Consider the following 24113-nt stretch of genomic DNA (forward strand, 5'->3'; position numbering starts at 1 on the left):
TATGCCTGAAATTTCCAGTAAGACACACAGCTCTTCTTGGCTTTCTACAGGCATCAACTGCTAAGTCTTTCAGGCCTGTCTTTAAATCTCAGCCTTTAATACTGCTGGATATCACAGCCCAGATATAGATTTACCACTGCAGGTCTCTTTAACCAACCAAAAATAAAGCATGACAATATGGCATTGCCACTTTGGGGCATAGGCTGCTACAAAGGAGATGGATGAAGCCTTGAAATTGATTGTTTGAAGAGCACCAGAACATACATAGAGGGAGAAAAAATAAGAGGGAAAGAGAAACAGGGACTGATGTGTAAATGTAGACAGATCCTTCTTTAGATATCATTCAGGGGACATTTGGTTTTGATGGTCAGATGTAGTTTGTCTAATGTGACTTCAGAATCATTGTTCACCCTTTAAAATACCTTGGTTGTATGAGACAAGATATGAGCCTTTAAGAGGCTGGCAGGGTGAAGAGGGGAAGAGAAGGAGGGAGACAGAAAGTCAACAGATCAATAAAAGCACTTTAGGATAATGGCTCCACCTTGAGCAGACCAGGTCTGGATTCCCAGCACTGCCAGGAAATGGGGGTTTTCTTGAGTGGAATGTTGAATTCACAGCACCCTGGCAGAAGGTGAAGTTCTGGTTCTACCCCATCCTGTTCCAAGGGTGTGTTCCCCTTCCTGCTCATCCTTGATCTCAGGCAGCATCCTGAGTGTGGTCAGCAAGAACAGAACCAGGGAGCCCATGGCTTTGCAGCTTTTTGGAAGGAAAGTCAGTAAAAGAAAACATTAGGACAGAACACAGTGAAAAGTTGGGGCACAGAGATATAACACTGTTCTCCCTTTCCCACCTTTTTGGGTTTTTTCTCATGAGAAGTTACATGGAGACAACAAGGAGGCTGAACTAGGTCAGGGATGATGTTCCAGGAGTCAGCTCCAATATTCTGCATCTGGGCACCTCCTCCAAGAGACTTCCCAACTCGATGGAATTTTATTACAGTAAGGGCCCCATCTACTGCCAACAATTTGCAGTGAATCAAACCGCATATTAAAATATCTTTTCTTTCATTGAAAGACTTTGATTAAATAACTCCCAACCATTCCAGTGCACTTTTCATCTTTCACTGTCATCCCCACAAGTGAAAGAACATCCATGAGCAGCAGCCAAATTTACCATGTTACAACCAAGCACAGTGATGATGTACAAGTCAGAAAAGGCTGCCCATGGGCCAGGAAAAACAAAAAGTCCTGCAAAATTTATCTTCTTACTGTACAACCTGAACTTAAAAACCTTCCATATAGCACAAAGGTTTGGGTTGCTCAGGAGTCTGTAACAACATATGTGAAACCCATAATCTTACAACTGTGGCACAAAATAAAGTGTTGGAAGCAGAAGAACTGAGACCTGAGTAGAAGAAAAAATACTTCTTTCAAATGGAACAGATTATTTGTACTAACAGAGGTGGTGAACTATGGGGGTAGGTCACGCTTAAGGTTTAATATACAGAGTTTAAGCTACTCCTGGGCTGGTGGAGTATTTTAGAAGCCAACAATATTTTTCAGGGGAACTTTTTCCCCCCATTAACTCAATAAAAATAGTCACACAAGTGGATGGCCCTGTAGGCTGATATCCAGAATTTCTGCTAGGTGCCAGCACTTCTGCAGGAAGTTACTGAATTCCCTGCAAGGTGCAAGAGCCTGGCAGGAAGCAAATGGTGAATTCCTGCTGCAGAACTGCCCACGCAGCCACCCCCACACCGCCCTCCCCGAAAGAAAGCAGCAGCTCTGTTTCTCAAGACCATGTAAGGGGAGGACAACAAAATAAGGACAAACTTTAATAAGAGAAAGATCAAAGATTGTTTCTCTTTAATTACCCTCTCTCAGTGTCTTTGCTCATCAGCTGGAACTCCCTGTTGCTTTTTTAAAGTAAACAAAACAGTGAAGGTTTTAATACTGACCCACCTCACTCCTTTGGTCTGACTAATTGCTAAAACTGGCCATAAATTGCCCATTTTGTGACACTCTGAATAGTCTCATTTATTCTGGGCGGCACACATCTGTTTTTGTGTGCACACAACACACGTGCACGCTTAGACAAACACACCCCTCTGTGCCGGGGATGGCCAGGGTACAGTTTCAGCCCCATATTGAGTTTTGGCTGGTGCTGAGGTCCCTGAGGCTGAAGAGAAATAAAGCTCTCAGAAGGGAAATGGCATGTAAACACGGCTCTTACGTTCATCTGCATGGAAAATGTTCCCTTCAGACAAGGCTGGCGGAGGAATCACGTGAGGAAGGTTGGGAGCAAGCTGCTTGCAACAAGGTGGACGGAAATATGGCAAAATGCATCTGTGCTTTCTCCTCTTGGAGGAAGCAGAGCCAGACTCCCAGCAGCCTGGAGAGCCAGCAAGAGGAGAGCACAGGCAGCCAGGGGAAGGCGTGGTGCTGAGCTAGGCAATGGCTATTCAGACCCTTGGTTCATGTTTCTCACATGAAAAAAAATCACACTTTGCACATATATCAACATGCTGTAAGACTTAATGAAGAAAAGTTCTAACCAGCCAATCTAGCTTTTTTTTTTTTTTCCTCCACTCATATAGCTAAGTAACATGTAAGTAATACTTTCATCATGGTTACTCCAACTACTTTAGGTGTAACAGTCAATAAAATAGGCTATTTCATTTTAATCAGCTCTCTCTCATGTGCATAGGTCCCAACTTGTTGCTCACTTAACACCTAAGCTATTTTCTTAAATCAAACTCCACTATTTTTAATCAACACATTGATGACAGACATGGAGGAGGGGGAGGGATTCCTCTCTGTGTGTAACACACACATTTCTGATGAGCAGCAAGGCGATGGCCTTGGCTCCTGGGCTCAGTGATGGAATGAGCAGTCTAAACCCTTTCCTAGGGCAGTGGTGTCTGCCCAGGGCAATTTGGAGCCTTTTCCACAACTCCACCTTCTCTTCTTCACTGCTCCTGCAGGACGCGGAGCAAAGGGCTCGGAAAACTAGAAGGGATCTACATGTAAGTGCAAAAATTCATTGGGGAGAGGTTTAGATGTCTTCACACAATTCACACAACCATCCATTAACACAAAAAGGAGAATTTCTCAAGAACTCTGACAGCACAAAACATTCAAGGAGTTTTATGGGGTTTTGTCTTTACTTTTCGAGAGGGTTTTTTTTTTTATTCCTGGTGGGAAAGCTTGTGCCTTTAATTCTGTAACTATAAACAAAATAATATATCAGGGTTGGTTTTTGGTTTTTTGTTTTTTGTTTTTTTTTTTCTGTCAGGCATGGCAATGGTACTGAATGTATGCAAAGTTTCCACTAAAGGTTTTTGTAACTTAATTTTCCTCCAGAGATTAGAGGAAGCCAGATATTCTGTTTCTTGCTGGAACCTGGCTGGTAGCCACGCTGCGCTCCCTTTCCCTGTCATCCATCCCCAGCCCCCGGCACTGTTAATCAGATGGCTTCAGTATCTTCCCTATATTTCTCCTGTCAAGCTATTAAGGGGATACGGAAGAGAGAAAGAGGAGAATCAGCTGAGATATAAACCAGCCTGGGTCCCAGAATGCCTCTCCTCCTTCTCAAGGTTGAGCTTGTTGTGTCACTGCACACCCTCCTTTCAGAGCGAAGGAGAAGCGTGCTTTCCTGCCCTCGGAGTACAGGCTGAAGTTTTGTTTCCCAAATGAAGAGGCAATGGAGAAATTCTTCTGCACAGAGTCATCACAGCCCTGTGAAAACACGAAGCTGCAGCACAGAGCCTGGGCTACAGGCTGAAGATGTTCCTCTTTGGCCGTGCCATGCCCCTGCCCGCCTGGGGGAAGAGCAGCCTTGACTGAGGCTTTATGGATGTGAGAGCAGAGAGTTATCACAACTCCCTGGCTTTTGGCAGCTTCCTTTGCTGGGGAATTCCTGGCACATGCTCAACAGCGAGTGGAGGTGGTTGGCTGGAGAAACAGCTCTGTAAGGTTCACAGAGAACCCCCAGATCCAAGTCAGGTTTAGGGCGGAAAACAATGATTTTATCGCATCGCTCCCTCCTCCTCTGCCTTTGAAGCAGAACAGAAACGCTCAGTCCAGCACACCCCATGTCTATGGAGAGCTTTGCCTCCCCTTGAAATGTTCCATGGGGAACCTCTATCTTCACTAAGAGACAAAATTGACTCCCTGTTATGGATATCCCAGGACTTTGAAAATAGTTGGATCCCAGCATTTTTGGCTGGGTCTACCTCCAATCCTTGTACATATCAATAAATGAAACGAAAAACCCCTGGCTAACATGGCTCCCACACCTCAGAAACAACTGTTGCATGATTTTGGCTTAGCTTCTCTCTTTGTAACCAACCAGGTAACAAATAATCAGGAATACCATGAAAATACTCTCTTTTTCTAGTAATTTGAGAGGCTGTGACTGCATCAGAGACCAGGCCCTGAACTCCAGCAACCAACTGCACACAGATTGATTTTATTTCAGGTAAGTTCACTTTGCTGACCAGTTTGCTGATTTTAAAAAGTACTTAGGTTTTTAAGAGACACTCAGTGAAGTGGGTGCTCACCTGAGATGTTTTGGAAAATGCAATTAAGATGTAAAATAAGATTTACTTAGGTAATCCCTAAGTTCCTTTGAAAACAGAATGTTCATGTCTAGATAAACATCTCTGGATAAGCATGATGGCGCAATGGGCCACTGAACAGATTTTTTTCTAAATCTATGTTTAAAACAGAAAGGAAAACCACATTGACTTACCAATAGCCAAGTTTCTTATTCAGGCAAAACATTTACTCATTTCACAAAGACTCTCATGTTAAGAAATGAGATGATAACTTCTAATAGCACCTTAATGGTGTGTTTACTCTAGCCATCCTCTGGCTATGTTTGAGTTAATTTCTTGGTTTTGGATATGCTAATAAAATCACTCCCTTCTCTTTGGATATTCTGGGGATTTTGTACCTAGAAAGGGAAAACAAAGGCATTTCTATAATCATCAGAGCTAGAGAATATTTAACAGACATGCAGCTTGTGTCTCTAGACAAATGTTTGCAAAAAGTCCACATAAAAGGAGGTGAGAAGGAGCACAGGAATGTGTATGTGCCTGAAAGAGCAGCACACCTCCACATCAGACGTGTGAGGAGGAAAGGTGCCACTGAGTTCTTCTCACATCCTTCTACATTCCAGAGCAGCTCAGCTTTCCTGCTCAAACTCACCTGCTTGAGCATCCTCCCCAGCCAGGCTGCCCTTGCTGCAACCTTTTGTCTTTCACTCGCCTTTCCTTCCTTTATCTCTGTTCTATAACCATTATCTCCATCAGCATAACTCCTTAAGATACACCTAGACATCATTTGGCCAATGAATGCATTTCACACAACATTAGTCATATTGTACTGTGGATAATTTTTATGATATTGCTGTGCCTCTCCTTGGTGCGTTGTTACAGTTTAATTTGTACATATTCTTCTGCTGATGTAGTGTCACTCAGCTGTAACCAGAGAGAGCATGATGGGTTTGTATTATTGCAACAATTTTTCCCTTAAAAAAAAAAAAAAAAGAGGAAGAAAGAGAGAGAGAGAGAGAAAGAGAGAAAAAAAAAAAAGAAAAAAAAAAGAGAAGGAGAAGGAAGAAAGGAAAGCTTTTTCTTAAGAGTATGTCTGTCTGCTTTCTAGGATTAGTGAATTGCAGACAGGCTTTCCTGCAGGGTCAGTGCAGAGCCAGATCTCAACTCCGCCCTAAAGAAAGGATTTAGATTCAGGGTTACATCTCAGGCACGTTACATAAATAAGTATCTGCTGCAAATTTGTGTTTTGAACCAATTTTCCACAAAGTTCAGGGTAAGGGTTTCATATCTGCAAGAATTCTTCAGACCCTGTCCAGCTACTCATCTTTACCAGATGAGCTAATACCAGTTATCTGCTTCCCTTCCAAATGGTGATGCCCATTCTGTGGTTGGAGTTTAATGTTACAGATCAATTTTCAGCCCTAGGCATCAGTTTTACATTTAGATGTGCAGGGCAGCTCTGCTGAAGCCTCTCCACTGTTCGGGGTATTCAACAGCCCATGTCAGCATCTCCACAAAGCACTGACCACACTGTTTTCAGTGTATCTGCTCAGTGATAGAGTTTCCCATATGGAAATGTTTTGTAAAAATAAAGGATTACTTGGAAAGACACTGGGCTAACCCTGCTGAGTATCTGCTTTTCTTCTTCTTAGCTCTCCAGTGTGGAACGTCACTGCTGGTATTTTGGACAGTGACCATAAGGTCATAAGACTGAGAGACTGAGACTCCCTCAGCTCTTTGTTTACCTCCAGAAGACAAAACAATTGATAATTTCACCTAATAAGCAAGAGTTGTGTTTAATTCTTTAAAAACACTGACTTATTTTTGAAGCAGCATGTCCCACGTGTTTGAGCCCAGCCAGACAGAACACATTCACTTGAGCACTGACATCTCACTCTTGTCACAGCCAGTGTAAACCTTTTTTCACACAACTAGAGCACATACTTGGGACACCTGCATGGACAGGTGGCTTCTCCTGGCACCTCTGACATCTGGGAGGCCAAGCCAGGGACCCTCCTGCTGCCCATACAATCCTGTGAATGTCCCCTGCTTCATTTCAAGGAGCCCCAGAAATGAGGTCAGACAGCAGAAGAGTGAAGGTTTCTCCCCAATGTCTGTGACATTCTTCCACACAAGAACAAACCCAGGCCATGCCAAAAGGAGGGTGTTAAAATGGCCATAAGCACTTGGCCCACATAGGGGTTCTTATCATGCTTTGCCCCATGAATCAATCCTTTCAATTAAGGTAGCTGGGGGATATAATGATGTCTTTATTTGCAATTACAGCTCTAAATTAGGATCAATAGAAGCAGCTACAGCCCTATCATGCCAACAATCCTAAATGGTTCCTAGGTTTTCAGAGAACACATTTCAAAACTAAACTCATTCACTTTCTCTTAAAAATAAAATATCATAGGAAAAAGACTTAGACCTTAGTGCAAGAGAAAAACTCGAGGAATCTTACTTGATTTTTAATTTGATTTTAGGCATCAAGCCAGCAAAGACCTTTTTCCTTAGGTTGCTTTCCCTGTGGACTTTTCCATGGTCACATCTGGAACAATGCAGGTGGGCACTTGGCTAGGTCAAAGCTGACTCTGTCAGAACAGAAGAGGAAAATATACATCTATTAGCTATCAACCTGCATTTCTGACTTCTTTAGTGTAAAATTGTGCTTGATAAGAAGCTTCTGCTATAGAAAACTTTTACTTGAGGTTTTTTTGATAGACTCTTCCAAGTAAGGACTCTGTGTAGCAAAACATGCAATGCTTTCATCTTGCACAAACTGTGATTGTTAAAAAAAAAACCCAAAAAACACTTTAGTAAATTTACATTTAAACAGTTTTCTAGGGAATTAAGGCTGGTTACCTTAGTTTTAAGAAAACGGTCAAAAAAAGGCATAAGCTTGCATCAAATGAGAGCTTTTCTGAGAATGGAATCGCAACAAAAGAACCTATTTTTCATGAGTTTCAAATTTCACAGCATATTTCATAGTTGTTGTACAAGTTGGGGTAATATCTGCTGTGATTTATAGAGGAGCAGCGCTGTAAGAAGCCTCCCTTCTAATTATAACTGGTTATGAGGTACATCACTCATATCAGCCTGAAATTTACTTCCATCTTGAACATGAGCTTTTTTTTTTTTTTTTCCTGTTTATTGTCACAAACTGGCCACAGAAATGCTGATAAAGACATTACAGAAAATGTTATTAACTTAATCCCTTCCCAGCTGAGGTTCCTTCTTTTAACACAAACTTATTTCGAGCCTTTGTTTAGGCATTGCAATGTGTCAGGCAACAAACATTATCTCTCTCATGGAAAGTTGTGCAATGAAAGCCTTTCCTGTTCCATGAGTTCCATTAGGCAGAACTGACTTTGACAGAATGTGCAAAAGAACCTATAAATCCAGCGATTCCCTCCACTTTTACAGACAGTGTGTGCAAGGGCTTCACACGTAGAGTAGATGTTTCATTTGAATGCAAAACATGCTAAAATTTGTACTGAAAAGCACTTAGGCTTTAAAAACATGCCATAATTCTAAGAAGAAAAATGCCTGACATATCTTTTGGCTGATTTCAAATTCATATATATTTTAAATGATCTATAGAGCCTAAGCTGTGCATTTTCTACAACAGAATGATAACCATTCCCATTCCCCTCCATCTAATCCACGGATGGTCTTGATTTATTAGCCAGTCGTGCGTAGTGCACTGCCCCTCCTGAAATTCATGCTGTAATTTTAATTTTTTTTTGTTGCTGCTGCTGCTATCTGGATGCAGGGCTTGCCATGAAGATAGCATGGGCTTACCCTGTAAACATAATTGATGCTATAGAAGATAATGATTTAGGATATCATCCATCTCCAGTGCAGCTTGCCATTGCGTGACTTGTTCTTGCAGGTATCTGATTTGTATCATGGACGAGCTGGCTTGATTGCTGTTTTGCCATAGAGTAATTGTTCCCTGCTTTCCACTGACATGCTGAGTCTCCCTTGATCACTCAGGTGATCAGTCAACACACGAGTTAATTATGGGTGAAGGGGTGTCTGAAGCCCAAAGATCAAAAGATACACACAAGGTCTTCTCCAAGTCATTATTCACCTTCTTAAGCATCAAGCAGTCAGTTCAGATTCCTGCCTCCTGCACTGTCCTTAAATAAAGTGATACAACAGGAGAAAACCTGAATTAGAGTTTCTACAAGACACAGAATGAAACATTCAAATTCTCCAAAAGAAGAGAAAAAAAATCCACGTGGGCAAGACTGCCTACTTGGGGGAAGTCAGGAGTACTCTCATTCAGTTATCATTATTAAAAAAAAAAAAAAAAAAAAAAAATCATTTAAGTAATCAATGGTAGGTGTTTAGAGGTAGAAAACCCAAAGTTTGCCAAAAGGTTCTCACCAGCTTCCCCAGTGAAATTTCCCAGGTTTTAACTGGCATTTCAAGGAAATGATCTCAGATATTGTCATCACCTTTACATCCATGCACAAAGAATAGGACTATTGGCAGAAGTTTAGAGCTCCTGGACAAAATCATTAAAAGCCCTCCTAAAATAGAAAGAAAAAACAGTTCTCAAAACTTTTTTCCTCTATTTCAACCACTCTCAAAACTCAAATGCATGCATTAATATTTCCAGAAGCTAATTATAATTATGGTCCTGGATCACCTCTGTGAGATTTACCCCTGTGTGCCATGTCCTGCATTGCTGTGGGCAATGGGCACCAGAGCACCACAGTCTCACTCCTGTTTTAAGACCCTGAGAGCCAAATCAACTTGTTGGACAAGTCTGTTGAGCAGATGGGACTGACAGCAGCAAAGAACTTGTGGTGTTGTGTTGTAGCCACAGGATGATTTGTGTGGGTAGAAAGAACAATCTCCCCACCAGTAATTACCTGAACTCACTTGGGTACCAGCTCAACACCTGCACCACTGAGCTATACCTGTATTTGTCCACCCAGACAGGTTTCTCCACCCCTGTGGTTTTCATGTTACTTTGTTAAAGGGAAGGCAACTGAGCAATACACCTCAAAAAGTTTATTTCCTAAAATAATATCATGATTCCTCCACAAAGCCACCCTGCCTTTATTTTCGAGGCAAAAGGAACCTTTCGCAAAAGGAATTGCTGAGTTGCAGGTTTGAAGAGATACTTTGTAAGGTCAAACACTCAAAGGGCTTCAGTGCAAGTGTAACTCAGTGCACACAGTTCCACATATGCTTTCTTCCATATGCAAATAAAGGCTATGGATGCACAGCCCACTTGCACGTATCTGCACATGCCAAAGGGATTTACACATGTTAATACTTGGAAAGCAAAGTGAGAATGTATATAAAATGGCATGCACAAAGTGCATTCATCCATGTGCATATCCCTCTGGAGGCAGCACTTCTTGGATGTGTTTCTAAGCGGAAAAACAGTTAAAAATTGATATGTCGCCCTCTCTCCAAAACCTAATGATTACAGTCTGTTAATTACACCGCATCTGCTGGAACTTTCAGCAAATAAACTGTGGACCTGATCTATTATTCATTATACCAACAGAAACTGCAAGTAATGTTTTAAAGTCCCACATATGCAGAGTGGTAGCAGAATCAAACTGTGCCATGTTGTCCCTGTCCTGTCACTTCCCCAGGCAGGTACCATATATTGTGACAAAGCAGCTGTAATAGCCTTTTCTAAATCTGACTTTCTGCAGAAGGAGAGGAAGCAGTGAGAGAATATAAAGACGCACATAAAGGGAAAGAACACTCAAAAAAGGTTCAAAATATCAGGCACAATTAGTCCCAGAGTAGCTCTGCAATACTGCAGGCCACGTCTTGCCATCGCTTTGAGCCAAGGTTCCCACAGCCTGGGATTCACTCGTTGCTTTTGAATGCCCAACAAACAGGTATATGGCAGGGTCTGCTGGGGAGAGTCAGCTTAGCACAGATATGCCTTCCATTTAGGCTTTAATTGTGGCATCTCTTCTCCTGGTGTAAAATCCATATGGATTTGCTGAATTCCCATGCTTTTTAAGGCACTTGAACACTGGTACAAATACAGAGAGTGGCTGATGTGGTCTGCCTTGCACAGAGCCCTGAACCACAGCCCCATTTCCCACCACATCCTGTTCTCTACAAGCATTACCTGGCGTTACCACTGCTGTGGTTTCTCCAACAGAACAATTCAGCCTTGAAGCAAATAACTGATTTTCTCCCCAACAGCTGGCCCAGCAAACAATGTAAGGTTTGAAAGGCAGGTTGTAGATCTTCTTCTTTGGCTTCCTCAAACCAGTAACAACAGCTGCCCAGAGCAAATGGCAATTGTCCGGTGTAAGGTGGAGCAGAATTGCCACCTTCTGCTGTGCAACAGGAACAAGAGTTTTGCATTCATTATTATTGCTATGAGACCTGAGCATTAGTTAGCTGGCCCCGTTATACAGCTCTAGCCAGCCCACTTATCCACCAGAAAGCAAAGAACCACTCAGGCTGAAGTTTATGAAACTTCTGGGATTCACAAATGTGTTTCATGGATTTCTGGCAGTTGTCTAAATGTTCACAAATAATGTGATGCCAGTAATCACAGCAAGTCAAAGCTTGACACTTCTATTCATAAATCAGGAGATGTTTTATTTTTACTGCTTGAACATTTCTGTTCCCAAGCACGATTGGATTTGAACCATCAAGCTGGAGGTGAAAGGACTTTTATTTAATGTATTTGTTTAGGTTTATATGAAATATAAAAAAGTGTCTATGCAGGACTCTGGCCACCTTTGCCATATATTAAAAAAAACCTGGCTAACTCACACAGACAAAAATAAACTTAGTAACTTTCAAAAGAAAAAAAAAAGGCACAAAAAAGGCATCTTGGGCAGAGACCTCAAATTTTTCTATACAAACCAAAAACTTTTGCAGACACTGTTTCTCTCATCTCCAGAGCCTGGGACATGAAGAGATGCATCCCTCAGGTCAGCAGAGTTGGGACTCTCCCAGGCCAGGGTGGAAAGAGAGCATTCAGTCATGCTGCTGCCGAGCAGATCCATCCAGTATTCTCTCCTTTAAACCAAGAGGACTTCAGCCAAAATGCCTCTGTGGCTTGCAGCTGCAGCAGTATCACTAGGGAGACAGAGCAATCTATTAAGCAAAGAGGATCCAAGATCCAAGGCTTGATGCCAAGAATCTATTTTAGCCTCCCTCACAAGCCTGCAGACGCAGGGCAGGTCCTGCAGCACCAGTGGTGACTGCTGGGGGTGGAAACCCTACTTGTCACCCCATGGGCACAGAGCACATCCACAGCCCACCCTGCCCAGTGCTGCCCTCCTCATACTGCACCTGCCCCCCAGACACCCCTGGCACAGGGATTTCTCCCACTCATACATTATGAAGTAGTTTCATCCAACCTGTTCCTCCTTCCACAGTCAGAAAATAGTGAAGTCATCACTCAAAGAGTAGAATGTGGGAGAGAAAACCAACCTATTGACTTTGAAGCCTAAATTAAAATGAACCCATTAGGATTTTCTACCTCCAGGCAGATGGTCCCTGCAGACCAGACTGCTGGCATCAGCCAAGAGCACCATTCACTGTACCACTCAGCACCCTCTTTCCTTCCAGTCTCCTTTTGGAGTGGGTGCATGTGGGAAGGCGGGGACAGAGGAGTGAGACATGTCTTTGTAAAACTGGCTTTTCTCCTCATGTGGTCAGAATGCACAAATCTTTTAGTGACAGCTTGGTCTCTTCAGAGACAGCCCCAGTTTTCCTAGAGAAACGTCCCTTCCAAAGTAAACACAGAAGTGACAGAGGATGAGGTCTTTACTCTTTTGAATGTTGCAGAAAGGAAGAGAGCCCAAAAGGTTGCAAACAGTTGTCACTGACACGCTGTAGGTGATATTTTTCAATCCCTCTATGCAGAACCAAAACACCACATCCATGTTTTTTTCACTCGAAGCCTGGCAACTTTCGGAAAGGTTTCTGTCCAATACATTGAGCAGAGGTTTCTCTTGGACAGGAATTGCTAGTAGGAGACAGGTTGAAGGAAGACCAACAAGCCTGTCCCTTCCCATCCATCCTGCCTGTCAGCAAGGGCTGCATCCCATCAGCAGCTGCCTGGGGTGAGGGGAGGCTGCATGCAGGAGAAAAAACTCTATCCCTACGGCTCTGTTCTAGCCAGAGTAGATTTGGATAAAGATCAGGATCCACTGCAACAAGGCATGTAGAGCACAGTCACACTTCCTCCCTTCCAAGCACCTAAAAAGCAACCTGACAGGATTTTCTCCTGGACAACTCAGCATTGGAACGGGCCAGTTAATCAAAAGCACCTCCCAACTGCAATGACATCCTGCTGCCTTCTGACACTTGCCACTTCCATAGCACCTTTTACAGCTCTATTGTTGTAACAGGAAGCCCTGAGGAGGAACTGGCTCCTACAACATGTTGCCATCACATTTTAGCCAAGGCTGAATTCAGATGGAAATCTCTCTACAAAATACAGCGGAGATCTATTAAATGCATCATTTCCCTGGCACCAAAATGTTATTCTTTTAGCAGGTCTGCTTCTTCCCTGGGACTCTGATGAAGTGTGCTCTCCTGTGTTATGAAATACACCATGTTTGGGTGTGAGACACAGAAAACATCTGTGTTTAACACAGCTTATCTTTTATCATGTCACTTTTCTATTGGATTTCTTTTCTGTGCACTGGAAACACATCCTTGTGACAGTTACACTCCTTTACTGGGAGGCTTTTCTGTGTGACCTGCAGTGTCACATGCAGGACGAGATCCTCCCCAAAAGCACAGGCTGGGCAGCTTGATACAACAGAAAGGAATAAGGAACAAATAAAGAAGCAGGAAAAGCCATAAAACACTCTTATCCAAGTGGGCTACAGAGGCATTTTTCAGCCTGAAACATAGGTCTGCAAAAACCAAAACAAACAAGCAAAAAAAACCCAAAACAAAACCCACCAAATAAACAAATAATAAACCAACAAAAAATAAAATCTCTAAACTGCTATTCCCTGTGTGATGCTCATTATTCTTTTTCTACACACTTACCAGAGTTAGTATGAGAGCTCAAGAAATCTGGGAATACCAGCAGCACATCCCTTTTGCTAGGAAGAGACAATGCGGTAACAAAGCACAAACCAACCCTGCCAATCTGGAGTACATCCCTCTCACAACTGTCACTCCTGTAATTTCTTCCAGATCCTTCAGAAACTGCAAAGAGGAACACATGGTAAATAAAACTGCTTGGTGGAGAAGGATGCAGTTTTCTGCTTCATTGTGACCTTCTGCAAACCTGGTAACATGAAATCCCACAAGATATTTGCTCTGATAGCTCCCCACTGCTGCACTCTGTGTGGTGGACTGGTCCAGCAGAGCTCTAGGAAGAGCTGGGTGGTACAGAGAGACTTCTTTTTTTTTTTGGAAGAGGTGAGCTGTCAGAGCAGCTCAGCCACTTTGCACAACCTGCCCTGTGCTACCTTCACTAGAACAAGTGATGTTCCCAATCCCCAACCCTTCATGCATCCTCGTTTCCATCAGCTGTGCTCCCTTAGCATATCAGCATCTGGGCATGTCCCCACTTGACCTGGGCTGCACATCAAGCTCAGTCCAGCTCTGCCAGGACTCCACAAAGCAGGTGTTCATCTCCCTCGGTGCTTGCAGGAGCTGCAGGTGGGTACCAAGCCCTCCCAGGTGGGGTTTGCTCCTCCCAGAGCCCACTGCTCGGGCCTCCTCTGCGGCCAAACCACACCACAGAAATGCCACTGCTGCTTCACTGAGTTATTCAGCAGCTCCTGCACCCCCAGCGAAATTCCACTTCTCAACCAGAGGGCTTCAAATTAACATTTTCCATACCCGAGAATGGTGCTGCAAATCCCTGTCTGCCTGCTCTTCACCTCTCCTCCTGTCAAAGCCTGGCTGCTTTCACAGGAAGGGTTCAAGTTTCACTGAGTGAAGGGGCAGAGGAATCCCCATGATCCTCTTTCGTCTCATGATGATGGTGCTCACTCAGGGATTCCTGCTACTGCCCCATTTTCTGTAAATAATACAATGTGAAAGATGGGAGTCATTCTTAAGAAAGACGATGTCACAATTTATCTACTTTTCTGCTTTGAGCAAAGAAGGGTTACCCTGAACTTCTTTGGCAACATCACAAACCTCCAAAAGGAAGGATGGACTAAAGCTCCTTTTAGGACAGCCTAGATAAGTCAAAATACCTTTTTTCCTGGATTTTACCTCCAAGTCCCTTGTACTGAAATTGAGCAACCGGAGTAGCTGAATAAAGTCCCAAATCCTGGATGAAGTTAGGGGTTGTAGTGACAAAGGATTGCTCACCCTTGACACTTTTGGTATCTGCTTGTGTTTTCTGAGCCTCGTGGCTTAAACCAGTCCTGAGTTTTCCCCACAGGGATTTTCAGGTGGGAACGAGCATCTGACAAGCACATTCACCCAGTCCAGAGGTCAAAACAACGCTCTGATAGTACAAAGACTGGGTTCAAACCCAAAGCCAGGGCCCAAATTAATTCAGCAGTGTGTGAACTTTTTACTTCCCCCGTACCTCATTCCCTAAGCAAACTACACAGTAGACCATACTTCCAGGATTGCTTCATGGAGAAGTTTCATTAAAGGTAAATCAGGTGTTTCTGGTAAAGATCAGGCAAGCAGCTGAGGCAGGAGGCAGGTGTGTTACGAGCTTCCTTCCCACAGCCCTCAGCACAAGGGACTTTCCATGTCCGATGTTGGATTTCAGATTCATTAAAGCCAGGCAGGAAGAGATGGCTCATATGCACACAGAGCTTTTCCTGCTGATCAATAAGCTTCCTTCCTGCCTGATAACTAAACCACTCATAATATTAACAGTGTTATTTAAGACCTGTAGAAACTCTGATTCAAACAAACCAGAAATATCTTGACCTAGATACTGGGAACAAAACAAGACTGAGTAAACTTTGGAATTGTCCGTTCATCTATCATTGCACTTGACATTTTATGGAGGAATTGGAGCAGAGCTATTTTACCCCAAATGTTCTTAAACCAGCATACTACTTCAGAGAGAAAAATCTTTTGGACACCTTCCCCCCCTCTCAATTTAGATTAAAAGGGATGCATTTTAGAGTCCATTAATACAAGACATGTACTGCCCTTTCAACAACTGCAGATAGCACACACTATTATATCAGAAAACATAAATGAGGCTCAGCTCTATGTCTTCATGAGGATAAAAAGAACATGAGAAAAGAAAGAACACCAAGAGTATTTCCACCAGGTTACAAGTGCACAGGCTCAAGAAAATGACCTGCCCTGTAAGAGATGGTCAGTGGTACAGAATGGTTCAATAAATGTTTCCAGAAGCACCATTAGGCTGTTGCTTCTTTGGGCGTTATGTGATGCTGGGCACATTTTGCAGCACCTTTGCAAATCAAGGCCTTGCTTTCCTCAGGGTCTGTACCAAAATTCATAGGTTTCCACAAGAAGGCACACATGCACAGCTTGTCTAACATATCCAATTGCAAAGCTCGGGATGACTTGAGCATCCAACCTTCTGTCCAGAGCTGGACCTCACAGTCGAATCTGGCTTATTTCTGCTTATTCCTTTTATCTCTGCAAATTTTGATGCTTAGCTGCACATGTTTCAGTAGATGGAGCATTTTTAGTGTTTACCTACCTGGAAGACAGTCTGCTTAAAAGGTAGCAGAGGAAAAGAAGGACTTTCAGAAAAGATCAAATACATCATAAGCTTGGCAGACACTGTAGCCCTGAAACAGCAGTTTGAAACTTGCACCATAACAAATCTTCTCCTATACATTATCTCACAGGAAACAACACATGATAAATTCTTAGCACAATGTGATTCCCCTCCTTCCTCCTCCTCCCCACTTCAGAAAGATTTAACATCTAATTCAGCTTTTGACGAGCTGCTTCATCACTGCGGGAATGCTGTTGATCTCTGTCGGAACCCTGCGGCCTTGGACAGAACAAACTGAAAGGGGAAAAAAAAAAATTTGGCCGTCTGTAATGATAAATAAATACATTACAGGATACAACTCTGGGGAATGGAGGCTGACACAGACTGAGTACCATGACCTCCACACAACTGCCAAGTCTCCGCTGCTTAACAAAAGTCAACTTTTGTTTGCCTTCTCCCCCCTCAATGACAATTTCTTAAAGAGCAAATGCAGGATGGAAAAGGGAGAAAAAAAAACAAGACCAATAAAAGATAGAGAGCTCCAAACCCTCCTCATCTGCTGCCCAGAGGCACTTTGGTTTTGACAGAACAGTATTTTATTTCTTTGGTCTCCTGGAAATTGGGGGAAACCAGTCCATGCTGCATCAGCAGCAGCGGGACAAGGAAGCTGTGCCACAGGGAATGCTCAAATCCCTTTAAAAATTTTTTTGCATTAGGATGTTCCTGCCTTTAGGCTAGTTCTTGGCTCCAATTTGATTTTCCGTCTACTTAAGTCCTACTCACAAAATCAAATAGGTATTTCAACTGTTGGGTCTTCACATTGATGGCAACAATAATTAAGTAGAGAGGAAGCAGTTGGTTACTCCATCAGATAAGCCACCTCCTCATCCCTGGAAGCCTCACCCACTTGTATCAACCTGTTTCCTAGACTCTCCTTTTCCATATCTCTCCAATCTCTTTCCCATTTCTCTCCAGTTGTGCAGAACGGTGATGCCTGCTGCCCCCTCTCCTCATTTTGCAGATGCACAAAGCCATAAATAAAGTGTCACAACAAAGTCAGTCAAGTCAACAGCCAGGTGTGGGCTGCAAGCATTAACTCCTGTGCCTGCATTGTGCTCACCACAAGGTGTTATTCCATTAACTCCATGCTCCCTATGGGAAGCACAGCGGACTCAGCCTGACCACGAGTTCATGGTGAAGCCCTGAAGACCCATCAACACCTCACAGCAAAGGACAGCACAAAAACCCCTCACTCAGTCTGCCAAAGCTCACTCCAGCCCAGGAAGAGCAGAGCAGAGCCTCCCCAGCCCATTCTAATCAGCCCCAGTAGCTCACTGAGCGATTGACCTGCAGCACAAAGCTGGTGTAGCTACACCACTCCTGGAGCCACACCAGCATTGCTTCCCAGAGCTTCCCTGCTCTGTGCAGAGGCTCCAGCTCACCACGAGCTGTCTCAGGCATACAAGGCACAGCTTGTTCCAAGAGTTTCTTCTGCTCCTTTCACTCCCCTAAGAGATGTCTCCTGCCAGCTCAGCCCGTCTCACTGCCGCCAACACCGGGCTCTATCTTCACAGCTCTGGGCTTGCAGATCATTTAACTCGGCTATTCACCAAAGCACCTATTTAATCCACTCTGCTCACAGTTGCTACTATTAAAATACTTCGTATTTTCAAATGTCCTGTGACTACTTATGCTTCATAATGTCCTTCTTATTTCCCCCGTCGCCTGTCCTTTGTATACACAGCAAAGTGGATAAGGGAGAGATGATTACACTCACCCAAACAGTGGAAGACTCATGATTCAATCCCTTTATCTTTTGTCTCTGGCTGACATTTTTAATTTCTCAACCTATCTTTTTTCGTTCTCCTTAGGTTTAGAGGATTCGAGTGGTTCATTTTCAGTTAAGAGTAGGATCTTTCTAACGTGTCTTCTTATATTTGAATGCTCTCCTGAACATTTTCCATTGCTTTGAAATTCCCTTTGAGGGAATTTGAGAGTAACTGGAGAAAAGTAGTTTTCTTCAGCTTCATCAATTCCCTAAGACTGTCCTGCCAGGGAATATTTATTTCACATTAATTATATCTTTGGTTGTCCTTGTAATTGTTTCCTGCAAGTGTAAATGGAGTGCATTACAGTCGCTGTTTGCAAAAGGCTGCTTGATGCATGTGGGAGCTACACTTACAGACAGATCTCTATAAAATCAGACAGGAGATCTAAGTGGTGCACAAGCATTCCCCAAACCACCACGGAGCTCATGTCTTGACCTGCCCATCGGAACAAGATTGAGACTTTCTAGGAGAAACTGGATAAGAAAAAAAAAAAAACCAGAAATAAATATGAATTCCATTTTCAAAGCTATACATCCCAAACCTTTCACTTGAGTCAAATACACAAAAAACCAAAAACCAGGACAAAACAGAAACCAACCTAAGTGCAGAGAATCTCTGCCTCTGATGCAGGTACAACAGAAACATGCCCCCCCCCCCCGTCTCCGACAACAGTTTTGAATGTGAATTCCTCCCTTCAGAAACCAAAGAAGCCTTGCTGTACTCCACAACTGATCCACCTCAGGCAGCAGCAGCAGAGGGGATCTAGTGTGACCTGTGTCTATAGCTAAGGGGAAATACAAAGCTTCTGCAGCAGTCAAAGCGGGTGGAAATCAGCTGTGGACATCTGGGTGGACATTATCTGCCAGGGCAGCCCTCTCTGCTGGCTTGCTCCTCCCTGGCTGCCGCACATCTCCTACGTGTGCGCGCTCTGCCTGTGTGTTTAAACAAAAAGGCTGATAAGGAGTACTTGTCTGTCAGCAGTATCTGAAGCCCACGGCTCTTTGAGAGCATTTGGGTTTACTTGGCGGGTCACGCTGACTCCTTGTGAGCCATTTATCATGCCAAAAAACTCCAGAGATTGGCACCGTGCCAGTGTCTTCCCTTCTCTTCCCTCCCCCCACCCCTTTTTCCCCTCCTGGGTATTGATGCTACATCAAAACAAACCTCCAGTTCACATAGCAACAGAGCATTTTTATATAACCCCTGCATGGGAACGCTGAACAAACCATTGGACAATCCCGGGCAAGCACGTTAGGTAATTCCAGGGTATTTTGCTGGTTTTTGTCAAAAACACCCCTGACTAAATGAACTATAAAAAGGGAAGAGGATCTTTTACACATGGGCCAGATTTGAAACACAACTTGGCACCAAGGACAACAGGGGATTAGGGCACCTATTGGTTTCAAGTTCCAAATTTTGCCATTTTCTATCTCACTTGGAATCAAACTGGGGAGTCCAAGGCATTTAAGCCAGTTTGTGCATAATGTAATTGAAAGAAAAGCAATGCTGAAGGGATCTGCTGAGTCAGGGCTTCAATAAGACAAAGACTGAAATTTAGATTTTGGTGAACACTGAAAACTCCCATTGCTATCCAAAGCAGGGATATCTGTACAGACCGTGTACTTACACAGCTATAAACCAGCCAGGTCATCTTCACTTCACTTCACTCATCCTGTCACAAAAGGTTAATATTTTCAACGAGGACATAACAAATACGCTACTTTGAATCTTTTCCCAGCATTCCCACCTCATCTTTACTCTGGGTTAATCCCATCTTTCAGGTCTTCCACTACTTTGCTGCAAGGATCATAAAGGGGGGAAAATTGACTCTGAGGATTTTTACTGATCCCTAACTAGAACAGGACACCAAGACAGGCAAATCAGGACCTACAGTAACATTAGAGCCACTGTTTACTCATTAGTGTATCTTACCTGTGTGCACCGAGATCAGCTCAACACAAGATCCTGGATTAAGGGCAGAGATTTCCTCCAAACCCTGCTGATAGCAATCACTCAAGAATTTTTGCTTGCACTACCAGCATCCCAGGCTTTCCTGGGAATTTCGGCGAGTTACTTGCAGTTCTCAGGCTTTAGGACACTGCTGATGACTTTGACTTTTCCTGCTCTTTTCCTTTAGTGTAATAGAGCCTTTTGATCGTTTTCATTAGGTTTTAAGTAAGTCACTGGAAACATTTTGTGGTGAGTAGGGTGGTATGGGAAATATATTCTCTGGGTCTTTCCAGACTAAATATCTACAGCCTGATTGCTTCAGTTGTGGTGTAATGCACCGGTCCAGTGCTCCTGCACCATTTGGAAAAGATAATAGTTAAGGTGTATCTATCTATCTAGGTTATTATACGGTGCACATCATTAAAGAATAATTCATTCAGCAGCTAGAATACAGGTAATACATGACAAAAATTATGGACTAACTTTTGTAGCTCTAGAGAAACTCTTCTATGTACCATTTTCTTGACTGCAATGACAGAAGTGAAAGGATGACTGAATTAAGACATTCTGTCCCCCATTATCTCTTAACTCCTTTGGATCATTCCCATCTTCACTGTAGCCCTTCTCCTCTCTACATCAGGAAAGATGAGCAGGTCACTTGTGCAACAGCCCAGAGATTCTCCCCTCACATAAAGCCCAAACACAATGTGCTGGGCTTTCACGTAGAAAATTCTTTAGACATGTGTCTCCCAGCCTCAAACTGGCTCAAAAAATCATCTGAAAGCCTCTAATTTTGCTGTCCCAGGAACACTCCTGACTTCATATGGGCTTCAGCTTTTTTGAATCTTTACTCTAATGCCTTTCAGGTTCAGCCAAGCAGAGCCATACAGGATTGTTAGGAAGTGTTAATGGGCTGCAGTGGCTCTGTAATCCAGCGCTGGCTGGCAAATTATCACACCCCACTGTCACTTCATCAGATGGCAGCTTGGGACCACTGGAACATCACAGGTGCCTCTGTGCTCAAGGTTGCTCACATCGGTGAAGGGCCCAGGAGAGAACCCCAGGCAACTGCCCTCCCTCGGGATCAACACTAGAGTCCTCAATGTGCTGTGTAATCTTTGGGTTTCAAGAGAGAATATGCTTTTTTTTCTCCAGCAACTTGCTCAGTAATAAGGTCATCAACTACTTTGTCAAACTTACCTCCACACATATCTTGTCCCAAGCTTTCAAGAAATTCCTCTGCTTTTGTTTCTGGGAACAAACTTGGGATGCCTTTTCGGGAACACTCAATTCCTTGCTTTATAGAGATAAAGCAGAACACAACCAGCATAACCAGCATATCTAAAAGGCTGACCACATCATCTATTTTAGGTACATAACACAAGAGCTATGCAGAGAGAAATATCTAGGAGGAAATTCAAGGCCCTAAGACAGATTCTGTGAATCAGCATGAACAGCTTTCTAAAATATAAAAAATAAGAGAAAGCAAATGTATGCAGCCAACTTGGTGAAGCTCCATTGGCAGTCAATTATGCCCCAAGCCTTATTTTCAGAAGCGTGTGCATGTAATGGTGTGTGCAAAAATGAACAATCAATAGTGTCCTTCATTTATATGACTTGCCATGATTGCATCCTGCAGCCATGGTAACTGTGCCCCCACCTGAGGGGCTGCAGGAACACAAATGCAGATTTGCTGGTGGGTTCCCATCCCAGCTGCTGAGAACACCTCGTTTTATGGAACCTCAAACCCCAAAGTCGTGTTTGACAGAGGAGCCTCCATAGCAGCAAATGGTTTTGTGTGTGTTGCGTGGATATAAATGCACACACATGAGGGTATTCATATGTAAACAAAACAGCATGATTGACTTCTTCTGCTACATAAGTGGTGACAGGAAGGAAGAAGCATCAGCTGAATACTTTACATGTGCTGCTGCTGCTGCTCCCAGGGTCAGCCAGGACCCCTCTGTGCCCCCACTCCCCCTGTGCAGATCTATCAGCAGATCCTCATCGGGACAAAGGGGTGACTCCAAGTCTGCTCCAGACAAAGGGACAAGCAAGGCAGTGCCTGCCTTCACTGGGGGACTCAGGGAGTGCTGGAAGGCCAAACAAGCAGGTGTACAACTCTCCTACAAAGCACAAGCATCCCTCGGTACTCTGGGCCATTTAAATGATGCCAAAGGAGACACTTGGAAGTAAAGAAACCTTTTACCTTACCTTATGTTAAAACAAGTACAAAAACCATGCAGAAACCAGATGTTTGCCTCTGTCTTTTTAAAAAAGTCCTGCTCACATTCCCAGCAAGAAGGAAAGGTTGTCCAATCCCATTCAGTACAGTTTTTGGAATCCCAAATCTCTACTGAGAGAACCCAAAGACTGAAGTTGAAATTGCCAAGTGATGCAGACACAGCTGAGTTGACCTTTTCCTCTGGAACAGGCCAGGAAAAAAGCAAGAAGGAACAAGAAAATTTTTACTGAGTCTGCAAATGCTCACTTCCTCCATGCAATGGAAACCCTTTATGTCACAGTCAGTGAAGAGAGGAGAGGAAGCCCTGCAGAGTTATTTCAAGCCAAAGCATCTCTGCTCTGGTGTCAACTGTTTTGAGGAAGAACCTGCACTCTGAGGGAGTACAAAGAGAGAGACAGGCACTGGGTGGGTGTTAGGAGCATCAGAAGTGGTGAAAATTGATTGAAAATTGCTGCTGCCTCCCTCACTGTGTAAATTTTGCGGACTGCTTTGCCCCAGAGTTTCTGTCCTATGCCGTGCAAACACACACACTTGGCTGGCCTTGACACTGCCCAGGTCACTCAGCTCCTCCTGGGTTTTGTTTATTGCATGGTATTTTTGAGAACAGTGCATGGCATCTCCTGTGAAAGAAGTCCTAACAAGAAAAAACAAAGCTTGTTTATCCAGTTTAACCACTGGATAAAGTCTAAACACATTGGATAAAGCATCCTACAGCCTCTACATTCATTACCAATTAATTATTGAAAAGGTATCTATTGAGTGTTTTTAATATGCATAAAAGTAAAGAGAATTCCAGTTGCCATGCAACTGGCTGGGGATCATGTAAACATAAATGCAGCACCTTCATTTTCATGAATAATCTTATGTATCTGGAGAGAAGGGCTCAGCAGAGCCACCACAGACCAGAGCAGAGGAGCAGCATTAAAGTGCAGGGGAATTGACCACTTGGTATCTGTGAGCCTCCCTTTTAGGTATTAATTTGATTATCAGTGTAGAAAAAAAAGCCAAGGCTTTGTATCCATGGACTAAGGAACAATTGTTTGGCCCCTGGAATTGCATCCTGAGAGATTGACATGGAATATTTATATACAATGCAATCAAGAGAGGTCTTATTGACAATCAGCCATAGCTCAGCATGCAGCCTGATAAGACTTGTAATTATACAGATGAAAAAAGAAATGACAAAAGATGTATGTGATGATTCCAGCTGATCTCTACTGCTTCACACAGACACCATCAATCTCTGCTTAGTTGGGTTTAAAGTACAGATGGTTCCACTAGGCATCAGAGATTCCAGTACATATCCAGAATAAGATTGCGTATTTTCTCTCTCCAGAAATTTACTAAAGAGATGAACTTTAGGGAAAAAAAACCTCTTCGTGAATTCTTTGTGAAAATGTGGGTATTACTGTTGTAAATAAGAAAATTGTAAATAAAAAAAGGTTTTGATAAAATAAAATTAAACAATACAATTTTATTTCAGAAAAACTACATTTAAAGTTGACAAAAATTTTCTTTTCTACTTTCTCTTTGCATTAGTCTTCCAGTTTCCCCTGGAAAAAACTTTACTTTTTGGCATGGTTACAATTAGGGGGGGGGGGGGGGAAGAAAAAAAAAAAGAGAGAGAAAGAAAAAGAATTATTTGCCAACTGCATAAGCTGAACAACATAAAACCAGCAGAAATATCTCCCACATTTAGAAGCAGCAAGTAAACACATAGTTGCAATTCTATTCCACCTCTTTCTCCAAAACCCTTTCTCCTGTAGTCTAAACAATCCGATTTAGTCATTAGTAAGCCTGAGTCCTGCTTTTGAGGCTAATTTACAAACTCCTGAAGTTGTTTATTTTCCCTTCTCTACTCTTGCAAAGGCTGCGGGG

General features: G+C 43.2%; 1 long non-coding RNA gene across 1 annotated transcript; it reads right to left on the reverse strand.

Moving 5' to 3' along the window:
- Window positions 1-7028: 7028 nt before the first annotated feature.
- LOC136298469 (uncharacterized) lies at window positions 7029-11494 on the reverse strand. Its single transcript, XR_010723321.1, has 5 exons — window positions 11429-11494; window positions 10677-10890; window positions 8954-9099; window positions 8363-8703; window positions 7029-7152 (listed from the first exon to the last, which is right to left on the reverse strand). It is a non-coding gene; the product is annotated as an uncharacterized lncRNA (long non-coding RNA).
- Between the last annotated feature and the right edge of the window lie 12619 nt (window positions 11495-24113).

The sequence above is a fragment of the Chamaea fasciata genome, unplaced genomic scaffold, assembly GCF_029207755.1.
Source record: "Chamaea fasciata isolate MVZ Bird 193981 ecotype frontalis unplaced genomic scaffold, bChaFas1.0.hap1 SCAF_17, whole genome shotgun sequence".
NCBI lineage: Eukaryota > Metazoa > Chordata > Aves > Passeriformes > Sylviidae > Chamaea > Chamaea fasciata.